Source organism: Peromyscus californicus, unplaced genomic scaffold, assembly GCF_007827085.1.
Source record: "Peromyscus californicus insignis strain IS unplaced genomic scaffold, ASM782708v3 Scaffold_4__1_contigs__length_199733344, whole genome shotgun sequence".
Taxonomy (NCBI): Eukaryota; Metazoa; Chordata; class Mammalia; order Rodentia; family Cricetidae; genus Peromyscus; species Peromyscus californicus.
Window position 1 is genome coordinate 141,719,366 of NW_026294562.1, and position 13,673 is coordinate 141,733,038.

The following is a 13,673-nucleotide window of genomic DNA, read 5'->3' on the forward strand; positions in this document are numbered from 1 at the left end:
AATCAATTTTGTGCAGTTCATAATATAACAGAACAAATTCATACGTATATTAGCACATTTTTCAAATATTATCATTGCAATATCAGAGAAGGTATTTAAGGAAATAAATATTTTTCAATAATGACATGTAAAATTTTTGTATCTTGATAGCACAGTGAGTCATGGCATTGCTTACTAGCTCTCCTCTGTAAAGGTATTTTAGGAGGGGGAGGAATGGCTTAGTGGGTAAAGTGCTTGCCATAAATGCATTAATTTCTGAACTTGATCCCCAGCACTGAGCTGTACACAATGATGTATGCTTGTATTTCTAAGGATATATGTATATCATCCCAGAACTTTGGAGAAAGAGACATGGGGATTCATGGGGCAAACTGGACAGCTAGTCTAGATGAATTAGTAATATTATCCTTAGATAAAACTGTCTCGAAAATAAGGTGGAAAGATATTGAGGAACATGTTTAATGTTGGCGTTGGATTTTCACACACACACACACACACACACACACACACACACACACACACACACACACACACAAAGGTTTTATACAGTGTTTACCAGGATCTGAAGGATTCAGGACTCAAGAATGGGACTTGGGATTGTTATCTCACACTGGAAATGGCAGGCAATTTTGATTGTAAAGTGCTATTTGCCAGAGAGATTCCTCACTTATCACCTGGAACAGGAGAAGACAGAGTGTGATATAAAATTTAATTAGGCAGTTAATTCTGCTTTCTGCTGTGGGATCTAGCTTGAGAGTTACATCTTGTCACTGTGAACTCCCACACAGAAGAGCTTAGGTGGACAGTGGAATGGGTAGATAATCACAGGCTATTTTCTCTAAAAAATAATAATATTTCATAACAAAGACTACCTAAGTTATTCAGTTCATAAAGTTACTACTTAACAGCATATAATTTGGGTCCTTGAATACAGATGTATGCATCAAAATTTACATGTATGTGAAAATATAGTTCAGTAGTAGATTATTTTCCTTGCTTAAGTGAAATTATGACTCTATCCCTAAGATGTGAGAAAAGAATTCATGGTGTTATTTTTCTTTATAGAATCACTTTATTTTCTGCATGTACTAAGCAGGATGTTTAATTGTCATGGAATTAAATTGTAAAGCAGTTTTTTGAGACAGGATTTCTCTGTGTAGTTTTGGTGCCTGTCCTGGGACTCACTGTGTAGACCAAGCTGGCCTCAAAATCACAGAGATCTGCCTGGCTCTGTCTCCTGTGTGCTGGAATTAAAGGCGTGCTCCACTGCTGCACACCTGAAGCAGTATTTTTAAAGGGTGAAGGAAGCATTAATTTTGTAATATATGTTAAGAAATTATAAAGGTCTTAAACGTACATTGAAATTTCAAAATAAGTTAACTTCATTGAAAAGTATCGTGTTATATATTATATACCACATTTTTCCTCCATCAGTGACAACTACATTTTGAAAGAGTTCTCTGTTGTAGATGATATTTTTCATTGTTACAATGACTTTAGAATTTTAATTCCATCACTAGGCATTGATTTAGAAGAATAGCAATTCAAGAAAAATGTTTCCTATTCAGTACCTACTGCTGAAAATCAACATTATAGCTGAGTGCATTCTTTCCCTTTGAGTACCCTACAACTTCCCTAAAAGCCATTTGCAGTGTTGTGTTCCTGTCTGATACAGAGTCAACAGGATGGACATCATAATCCTTTGCTGCAGAACTTCCTGGGTTTTACTGGAAGATGACGAAAACACCTATACAGAAGTTCCTACCATTTTGCAACTTCCCCCAGTGGCAGATAAAGATTCAACAACTGTGGTTTAAGGTTCTGTGATCTTGGGAGCATGACCTTGATTGCATTTTCTCTTCTGTTTTCAGATTTATTATTTCATTGTTTGAGTCAGGACTTTGCAATGATATGGATTTTACAACATCCACCTTTTCTTTTAAGTTTGTTTTCTTTAGACATGACTTTGTGAATGTGTCCTGAAGAGTTTTGCTTTTATTAAGAAGTGAATAGCACAACACTAATTCTGGGGTTATTGAAGTCATCTCATATGTCAATCTGCCTTCTGCATTCAAAACAAATACTTTACTGTATTTTTCAGCAGGCATGAAAGCATTTTTTTTCTTTTATTTTTTCCGTACTATATCTTTTTACCAAAATACGTCTAAACAGATAACTTAGATACAAAGTGTTATAGGAGATATTTTATTAAGTTTTACATAATTAATCATCAAGTAGCCCACTAAAACATATATATATATATATATATAAATTTGTGTGAACATGAGTGTCTATATGTCTCATTTATTTGAGCATTTGAGTGTTATTTTTAAGTTATCTAATACTCTTGTTAAAACTATCCACAGTAAAGTATTCCATTATGATAGGAAAAGAAAATTCAACATAGTCTTCTTGTTGGGAGACTAAGGTTAAAATAGAGTACACAAATAGGTTCTTGGCAATTTATAGCCAAAGAACCTGTGAAAGATCAGTGGATGAGAAATTATTAATCACGCAGTGAGGCTCCTGCTTAAGAATGATCAGAATGATAAAACATCGTCTTAAAATGGTAATGAATGAGAAATGTGCAAGTTGATAGATTCTTGTTCAAAGAGGAATGTGTCTCATTAAAATACGTTTTTATATGAGAGTATACAGATATCCTGAAAAAAAAGTTTCTAATCCAAAATGAAATTTGATCAAAGAAAGAAAAAATGTCATTTTTAGGATGCTTAAGTTTTTAGATTTTTTTTATTTGCCTGTTTTATGGTTTTCCCTAATATTTTCAGGGATAAAACACATGCTTCCAAAGTGTTCTATTGTTATTTAAGTCTGACTGATATAATTACACTCTTTATTATTATTTTAATAAAATCTTCCCTTTCCAGCTATATATTCATTTTTTTCAATCAACAACAACACCTTTCATGAATTCTAAAATTAAATCTGAGTTTGGTACACTCTGTTATGCTTTATTCTGAATCTCAGCATCAGCATACCAAAATGGAAATTAGAGTTCAAAAACCTTTAAACAATCTCTTTCACTTTAATTTTTAAAACAGGGTTTTAAGGATAAGGAAGTTTCATGCTGAAATTCAATAAGTGGAAAGATTTAATAATCATGGAATTGGGGAGTCGGGGAAAAGCACAATGTCCCAGTCTTCATAACATGGACTGACAGCTAACTCTCTCTCTTTATATGCAATAATTTATCTTCATATTTTCTACAAAATATAACACTGCTTACAAACAATGAGAATAACAAAAGGCCCTCACCAATTGTGAAAAAAATGTGTAAGTAAAGTCATTTTGACATTTTTGTCTGTATACTACGTTGATTTTTATGTTGTCAAGAATTTACACCTAGAGACAAGACTTACACAACCTGGTTCAGAAAACATGTTTACATAGACTTGTGTCACTGTCAACAGATGATTAAAGTCCTTCTCTAATCTAAAGAGAAATATCATATATCTCTGTCTTCTTGCACTTAATCAACAGGTTGTGAACATAACTTTATTTTTCAACGTCCTTAGTCTATGATAGAGACATTGGAACCTTATTTCATGCTTAAAAAAAGTCCCAATTGAGCCTGAATATTTGTAAGCCTGCTAATATTGGTGATTAAGATTAGCATTTAAAAAACAAACAATAAACTGTCTTGTAACATGAGATAACTGCTCTCAGCAGGTGAAAGCACAGACTTCTCTTCTAACGAACCCAGGTATAAATCTAATCATGCACATTGCTGCTCACAACCATCTCTGATTCTAGTCCCATGAGACCTGAGGGATTCTTCTGGCCTTCTTAGGTTTGTCAGACATGTGCTGCATGGACATATGTTTAGGTAAACACTAATACACTAACACATAAAATGTACAGTCTAAAATTTTCTTTCATTGTAATTGGCCTGTTTAAGGGAAATTGGGTCTAGTTGGGGTTATTCCTCCCAAGAAAACTTGATTAAGATTTTCGGATTTATTGTCATTCAATAAATTATGAGATTGTGGAAAGTTATAAACATATATATCTATGATTTTAGTATAATATATTTATGGAATAGAAGAATTACTGATTATAATTGCTCTCCCCAGGTTTGTACTGATCTCTCCTACTTTGTCTGAGGAAATAAATTCTGCTCTGGCTTTGAAATAGGAATAACCTTCCTTGAAGATGTGTTGCTGGTCTTCAGGATATTCTGTGAACACACATCTGTGTTTCTAGACCAGCAAAAAGACTCAATTCACTATAAGATTATATACATGAGGTAGACAGTTTTAACTCATGAAGATTCATACTATGCTCATAATGAAGTTTTGCAATTTTCTAATTCCTGTAAGCAAGGGTCTGTTGAATAGGTGTGAGACTGGATCTTAAGTGAATAACATGGTAGTGGAAAGGATAGTAAATTAGATCCTCCTAAATGTATTAATATAGGCTCATTGAGTGGGTATTCTGGATTCCTTGTGACAAATTGCACATACTTTTAAAGGGAGCATATGTTTATTTTATTGATTGGCTATCAATAAGATCAAAAGATGGCCAAATTATCTGAACTAGAGATGCCGTTCTATGAAAGCAAGATCAGCAAGACTCCAGGCTTGTAGTCACTGGCCTCTGTCACTGTTCAATGTAACTGCACCAAGATATATTCTACGGTCCTAGCATTCTGTGCATCTGGTTAAGCTGTGTGGTGCAAATACCAGGGTTTTCTAGAAGACATTCAGCTTTTTCTTGGACACGTTAACAAAAAGTTTTGGTTAGAAGACCAAAGCCAGTGTCATCCCCAGACTCCTCTGTGACTTCTTACTTTCTTTCTACTTTCTTCTTACCTGGGGCAGCAGTGCTTGTGCAAACTGCTGGTGCAGTTGCAAGTGCTGCAGCATGCTCCCCACCCCTACTTTGCAGCTGGAGCTTGCAATGGTGACACTAGGAAGGGTTACTACAGACAAACCAATGGCAGAAACGTTCAACATTGACACCAGACACCTTAATGTGGATATTGATCTTATCCTCTGTGACCATCACCTTGTCTCTCACACCGTCATAGTGCAGGATCAGCACTGAATAAACAAAGAGTATAGTTCAGGCTGCTGGCATAGTGTTATTTGATGGATAAAATGAAGACCTAACACATAAGCAGCCTTAGTATATTCTGGGAAGCATGGAGTACCTTGGTGCCATCAGATGAAAAGGATTAACATCTGATTTAGGCTACTTTCTTTTACTGCACTCTATGACCTAAAGTCTAGGGTCTTCCATTTCCCTTTGCCACTGTCCAAGGACTCTGTCAAAGCAACCTCCTACTTTCTTTTGGGCTGCACAGTGTTATTCTCATCTCTTTGCTGTGTTCCAATCTCATTGTCTTAAATCTCTCCTTCCTTCCTACTGATCTTGTCATGAACACATTAGGGGCTGGTACTTGATATCCTGAATATTAACTGGAACTGATGCCAGCAGAAGGTTTCGCATACATGGCCATGGCTCACTCACATTTATTTGCTTGGCCTTCAATGCAGTCATTGTATCTGTGTCACAAAACCCCATGAGACCACCAAGAAGCCAGTTTCTGACGCAAGCACACAGGGTCTTTTTATTTTCAGATTCCAACCTGGACCATCACCCTATGGTCTAATGCAGCAGATGGAGGGAAATGTGGCAGCGGCAGCTATGAAACTATTGGGTTAAACTTTTGGCACAGAACTACAACCTGTTGACAGGATATCTGGATATCTGCAAGGGCCATAAACTGTGGACAGGATGTCTGCAGAAGCATCAGGATCTTGTTAAACTTTACTGCCCTGTTTTTTAACTAGCTGCTTCTAGGGTATCTTCTAGGTTCAAGTAGTCATGGCACATTTCTGAGGTTCTCCCGTGAACTGAGTACAGTCTCTGGTTATCAAGTGGTCTAAGATGGTGCCCCTTCTCTAAGATGAAGTCTGTAACTCAAGTCTAGGCCATGTTGCATTCACACAATTTAAACATTAGAAATGAGCATTAATACATACAAGAAATGGACAAATTACTAAAATAATAAATTTCTCTCTTGAGAGGAGATTCACAGAGATAGAAAACACAAATAAAATAAGAATGGAGTTTCTATCAGGAGCTATTAATATCAAATATTAGTAAGGAACATTGATTTTTAAAGTTCACAGGCATGCAACCAACATTTAAAAGTCATTAAATGTTATTCAGTGTAAGTGATTTTGGATGCAAAAAGAAGTAGCTAAATCATCCTAATTAGAGATGTAAAAGACAAAGAAAGGATTGGTAATTAGATAAAAACAAGAGGATGTGAAGAAGACTAAACAAAATAGCAATTAACAAGGAAAATATATGGATTTTCTTCATGAGAGTAGGTGAGAATGTTATATTGTATGTGTGTGTGTGTGTGTGTGTGTGTGTGTGTGTGTGTGTGTGTGTGCATGCATGTGTGTTGTTTTCTTTAACTAAATATGCCCATGCCAAAAGAAAAAAGAAAAAGAAAGAAAAACTGGTGAACTGGCAAATTTGGATTTTGGAGATTAAAAAATTGGGGGAAAGGGAAAGGCAGCACTACAAGAAGATCCTGTGAAAGAAAAGAAAGTGTGTGCAATAGAATAAATGCAATACCCTAAGGCCATGGGGAAATGACCAGAAAAAATAATATGCTTTCAGGACTGAAACTACTTTTGATTTACCTATGTTTTCTGTGACAGATTCTAAGATGGAACATAAACTCTCCTCCTGAAGGAGTCAATTTTGGTTGAAGTTCAGATTTCTTCCGTAGCTTAAAGCAATGGTTCTCAACCTGTGTGTTGAGACCCATTTGGGGCAGCATATCAGATATTTCCATTACCATTCATAACAGTAACAAAGAGAGAGTTAGAGAGTAAAAAACAAAGTTTAATGGTTGGGGGTCGCCATAGTGTGAGGAAGTCTTAAAGGAATGCAGGATTAGGAAGGCTGAGAACCACTGTCTTAAAGGCACATGTCAGACTTCCAGGGCTCATTGTGTGTTGGGGAGTCAGTGATTCCCTTGCTCACAGTGCCATCTACCGTCCAAAAAAAATGAAGGTGCCTAAGGAAAGGTCATTTGAAAGTTCTGAAAAGAAAGGTGGAGGCTGGAGAACAAATAACTGTGTTCAGTTCAGCTGAACTCTTATTTCAATATGGAAATGTAACAAATAATTGCCGGAGTAGAGGGATCTACTTCATGCTTCCTTGTAAAGAAATAAGGAATTCTGGCCCATGGTATGTTTTCCTGTCATTTCCTATGCATACTATTATTGCTGACAGTCAAAGTGAATACTATAAGCATGTCCGTAATTTTATTTACAAACATGGAGGAACAAGAATATATTGGCATGTGCACACACATTGTTCATATTTGACTCTCAAATTTAGTCTGTTGACCTTGTGTTGTGATATTTAATCTTGACTGACTGTATGTACTATATTTCCATAAATAATTTTGTCTACAATTGATTGTATGGTTCATAAGCCTAGAAGAATCCATTAAGTTAAATCTCTCATGGATTTTAGTAGTGTGATAAATAGGGTAGAGTGGTCTATGTATTTGGTGCAGTCTCCAGGTGGTGTTCTGTCCCCTGACACCCTGCTGACATCAATTTCACTGGATTCCTGTATCCCAGGGAAGCACCATTGTTTTCTATGTGACTGGTAGACTCTCTGGGAATACAGAGTTCCTGTGCCTGGTGGGAAGGACCTAAAGACCAAGGGAAGGTTCACTTTTTTGTTCTTTGTTGTGACTGCTTGATGTGAAAAAGGGTAGTGATCCTCTCCCTGTGTTTTCCTTTGTCTCTGTTTAAGTCTATTTTATCCAGCTATTGGAAAGTTTAACACAGGTCTAATACACTGCCAATTCTTTCCACAAGAGGACCACAGTGAAAATGTTTGCTATTTTCTCTTCCTGTCAGTTTTAATTCTTGCTCCTTAAATTTTTTCTTAATTTTAGATTGATTAGTTTTTTTCTTCCAAAAAACAGGTAGTATTTTGTTTGTAAAGTACATTTAATTTATGTAGAAGTATTAACATCCTGAAATGAAGTTCTATCCTTCCTCTTCATTATTACGGATTATTGTTTCTCTATATTGTATTAATCTGAAACCTTTAACCATAATAAGTGATGTCACTGATATATTTGGAAGCTGGTGTATTGCATTTGTCCTTTATTTTTCTTTTGGATTTTCTAATGATTACCTTTTATTTTGAAATTTTCCAGCAAATTAATTTTAACATGAGATTTGTTGATACAATGTCAAACATTCTTCATAATGTTGAGTATCTATTATAAAATAACATTTAGAGTGAGAATTGTTGAAACCAAGGTTGGATAAAGTACAGGGACTAATAGCCAAATGAATGGAAACACATGAACTATGAACCAATGGCTGAGGGGCCCCCAACTGGATCAGGCCCTCTGAATGGGTGAGACAATTGATTGTCTGGGAGGCATCCAGGCAGTGGGACTGGGTCCTGTGCTCATTGCATGAGTTGGCTGTTTGAAACCTGGGGCTTATACAGGGTCGCTTGGCTCGGCCTGGGAGGAGGGGACTGGACCTGCCTGGACTGAGTCTACCAAGTTGATCTCAGTCCACAGGGGAGGCTTTGCCCTGGAGGAGGTGGGAATGTGGGGTGGGCTGGAGGAAAGGGGAGAGGGGCGGGAGGGGGGAGAACAAGGGAATCTGTGGCTAATATATAGAACTGAATTGTATTGTAAAATAAATAAATAAATAAGTAAGTAAGTAAATAAATAAATAAATAAATAAATAAATAAATAAGTAAAATAACATTTAAAAATTATCCAAGTGTCAATGAACACTTTCTTCTTTGTTTTAAAACAAGTACAGGTGTCACAATAGTTCCTATCCTCACTTAATACAATCTATCACTTGGTAATTTCTCCCTAATTAGCCCTTTAACTTTGACACTTCGCTTTCATTCAAATTTGTCAATTTTTTTATTTTCTAAAAAAAAATTTGAACCAAATTTTATAATTCAGAGTTCAACACTTTGCTTCTGTTCCAAAGAATCACTTAGTAAATAATTGAAATCTTGTGAGACATTGGTCTTTATTTTAGGGCAGGAAAACAATGATAGAATACATGTCAACTGAGTAGACTTAGGGGCTCTGCCATTAAAGAGCTGTTTGCCAAGGGAGGCTTTGAAGAAGCACATTAATACTGAATCCTCAGACCTTCCTCATAGTAAAAACATGGTAGAACATCCACAAAGTAACAATTATAGTCATACATTCATTAAATATTTTATTTTACCTCAATTTTATACTTTAGGATGGAAATGTTAGTGCAACATTTGAGAAGGTAAGAGAAAGGACAGAAATTCACACGCAAATCACTAACAGTTGTTACCCTGATTTTTGATCTATCCTTTTTCTATGAATTTTTACATATTTTGGTACATTAACTATCTTATCACCTCAAGATAAGGATATTGTTATGGTGATAAAAAAGAAAGAAAGGGGAAAAAATTGTAATGGAAAGTCTCCCTTGTACCTATAATTCCTGCCATAGAAAAGTCAATGCATTAGCTACATTAGATTTCTGCTGCTTCATTTCACATGTATAATTATATGATCATTTTCATATCTGAGCGCAATTATTACCAGGACCTGTATAACAACCCATATCTTTGCAAAACAAGTATAGTGTGGAACTCCACCCTTAAAAAGGTAATGGGACTATTAGAGACAACATTCTAGACATTATAGTCTGGACAGCATTTATTAAAGACAGTTAATGAATACTCTTATTTTTCATTACAGAAAGGAAAACCACATATCCACTGTTGAAGAAATGAAGGAAGCAGAATATCTTAACATATCCAAACAAATTTATTTTCTATAAACTTTCTTAGAGTTATTTATTTTGTGGTTTTTTTGTGTGTGTTTGGCCTGCAGGTATGTTTGTTCACCACATGTAAGCCTGGTTCCCAAGGAGTTCGAAGAGGGTGCTGGATCCTTGTAAGGGGAGCTACAGACTGTTGTAAACCAAGGTTTGGGTGATGGGAATCAAACACAGGTTTTCTGCAGGAACAACAATTTCTCTTAACTACTGAGCCATGGATTTTGAACATAACTGGATGTCAACATGTAGAAGATTGCAAAGAGATCCACATCTATCACCATGCACAAAATTCAAGTCCAATTGGATCAAAGACCTCAGTATAAAACCAGTTACACTGAATCTGATAGAAGAGAAAGTAGGAAATATTTTAAAATGCATTGGCACAGGAGAGCAGTAACACAGACACTGAACACAACAATTAATAAATTGGACCTCTTAAAACTGAGAAGCTTCTATAAGGCAAAGGACACAGTAAATAAGACAAAAATGACAGAATACAGTGTAGGAAAACATTTACACCAACCCCACATCTGACAAAGGGCTGATCTCCAAAATATATAAAGAAATCAAGAAAGAAGACATCAAAATAACAAACAATCCAATTAATAAGTGGAATATAGAGCTAAGCAGATAATTCTCAGAGGAAGAATTTCAAATGGCCAAAAGATATTTAAGGAATTTCTCAGCAGCCTTAGTTATCAGGGAAAAGCAAATCAAAATAACTCTGAGATACCATCTTATACCTGTCAGAATGACTAAGATGAAAAGCACTGCAGACAGCTTATGTTGGAGAGGATGTGGAGCAAGAGGAACACTCCTGCACTGTTGGTGGGAGTGCAAACTTGTACAGCCACTTTGGAAATCATTGTGGCAGTTTCTCAGAAAATTGGTAATGAATCTACCTAAAGAACCAGCTACACCGCTCTTGAGCATATACCCAAAAAATAATCATATCACAAAGACACATGCTCAACTAAGTTCATAGCAGCATTATTCATAATAGTGAGAACTGGAAACAACCTAGATTCCCCTCAACTGAAGAATGGATTAAGAAAATGTGGTACTTGTACACAATAGATTACTACTCAGCAGAGAAAAACAATGACATCATGAAATTTGCAGGTAAAGGGGTGGAACTAGAAAATATCATCCTGAGTGAGGTAACCCAGACTCAGAAGGACAAACATGGCATGTACTCACTCATAAGTGGATACTAGATATAAAGCAAAGGGTACTCAGGCAACAACCCACAACTCTAGAAAAGCTAACTAACAGAGAAGAACCAAAGAGGGAAGCATGGACCACCCTGGGATGGGAAACAGATGAGATCTCTATGAGTAAATTGGGGATGAGGGGTGGGCAATGGAGGGTTGGGGATAGAGGATGAGAACATAATGGAATGGTATGGTTGAACTGGACCAGGGAGGGAGGGGATAGCAACAAAAGAGATACCACGATAGAGAGAGATATCATGGGGGATAGAGAGAAACCCAATACTAGGGAACTGTGAGGAATCTCAACGGATGGCCCCAGCCTGGACTATTGGAATAGTTGGAGAGTGTACCTGAACTGAACTGGCTTCCCACAGAGATCAGACAAGTGAACACCCTAATTGTCATCACAGAGCTTTTCTCCAATGACTTATGGAAGCAGATGCAGAGATCCACTGCCAATCACCAGACAGAGCACCAGGAGTCCAGTCAAAGAGAGAAAAAAGGGATTCTATTAGCAAGTGCATCAGGATCATGATGGGGAAACATGTAGGGATGACCAAACCAAACTAGAGAGAACTCATGAAAGTTGGATCAATGGCTGTGGAGCCTACATGGAACTGGACTAGGCCCCCTGCATGGTGAGAATGTTGTGTAGCTTGATCTACTTGGAAGGCCCCCTGAAGGTAGGATCAAATCCATCTCTGGTGCATGAACAGGTACTGTGGAGCCCACTACCTATGATGAGACACCTCATGAAGCCTTGAGACAGGGGAAAGTGCTTGGACTTGCCTCTGCTGGATGTACCTTCCCATGGGAGGACTTGCCTTCTTGTGGGTGGGTGTAGGGGGAGTAGAATGAAAGGAGAAGGCTGGGGATTGAGAGGAAGAAAGAGGGGGGATCTTTGATTGGAGTGTGAAATGAATGAAAACGTTTCTTAATAAAAATAATTTTAAAAAACCGATCATATATTTTCAACATATAATGGCAAAGAATATCCATTACCATTCCAAAACATAGGGAATGGAGCATAGTGAGGAAATACAGGATGAAAGCAAACTGAAACACAGCTGAACAAACTCCAAACTGCATCTCCATGTCTGATGTCAAAACACTCTTCAGATCGTCAAGTACTTTCAGCTCTGTTGACTGCAAAGTCCATCTTTATCTTCGGCTGTTTCCACTCCCTATTAGTGGCTTTCATTGTCAGGGATTCCAGAGCTCTATCATCTCCAATATCTCAATTTCTCCAAGGCAATCTAGGCTTCAACTTCACAGCTTCATGCAATGGCCTCTCTAGGCCTCCCTTCAGGGACACCTTGACAAATGTCTGACTTTAATGGCTTTCCTGAATGTCTTTGGGACAAAATCTACAGGCCCATTCTTCAATCCTTCACTCCAGAACCACATGGCTGAAGCTCTAAGTTCTGTAGCTTACTAGGGATGGAAAATGGACCTTGTCCAATTTACACTTCACCAGTTTTCTATACTTCACTGCCTAATCTGGATATCCTGAAATTGGATCTCAATACTAGTCTGGTCTCAAATTCAGAGACCAGCCAGCCTCTGTCTTTCAAATACTGGGACTAAAGTGCACCAGCATACCTGGCTCTAATCTTTTTTTTTTTTTAAATTCCTTTTCACAAGTTGGAAACTTAGCTGGGTTGGTTTTTCCCTTGAGGTAACCACTCCCTTTATTCCATTTTAAAATCTGTTTACCGCCTTGAACACAGGACTTAATTGCATTCCTCTTCCTGTTGCTTTTTTCCCCTCAAATTGTACATTTTATATTTTTCCTTGCTCAGCTTGCTCCTTTCATTATAAATCTTTATGTGAGTTAACACTAGTAACTTTGCAACAGAGTCTATACTAGCTTGTTTTGAGGTGTCATATGCCAATAGAATTAATACAAATATCTTTATTTTAGCCTTAGGCAGACTCTGTGGACAAGAGCAAGTTGCAGACACTTTCCTTACAAAAATATCCTCTACTTTCTTAACCCAACATAATAAAGTATAAATTCCTCAAATCAAAACATGATTAGACCTATCACAGCAATACTCCAATCCCTGTAAACAACTTCTGTCTTACTTAGGGTTTCTCTTGCTGTGAAGAGATACCATGACCATAACAACTTATATAAAGGAAAGCATTCAATTTGGTGGGTTACTGTTTCAGAAGTTTCATCCATTATTATCATGGTGTGACATGGCTACATACAGGCAGACATGATGCTGCAGGAGCTGAGAGTGGAGAAGAAGTTGCATCTTGATCCAAAGGCAAAGGGAAGTGTACTGAGGTTACAGTCAGTAAAACTTGAGCAAAGGAGATCTCAAAGCCTACCCCCACAGTGACACATTTCCTCCAAAAATGCCACACCTACTCTATGCAAAGCCACACCTTCTTAAAGCACAACTCCTTTTGAGCTCATGGGGGCCAATTACATTCAAACTACCACAGAAAATAAGCTCAAAGTTGCCTAGATTTTGTTCCTCCCTAAAACCATAACATTTTTAAATGAATCTACCATTTCCAAGAATATTAGTTTTCCCTATGAATTTTTATCATGTAAAACCCCAGACACTCTTGA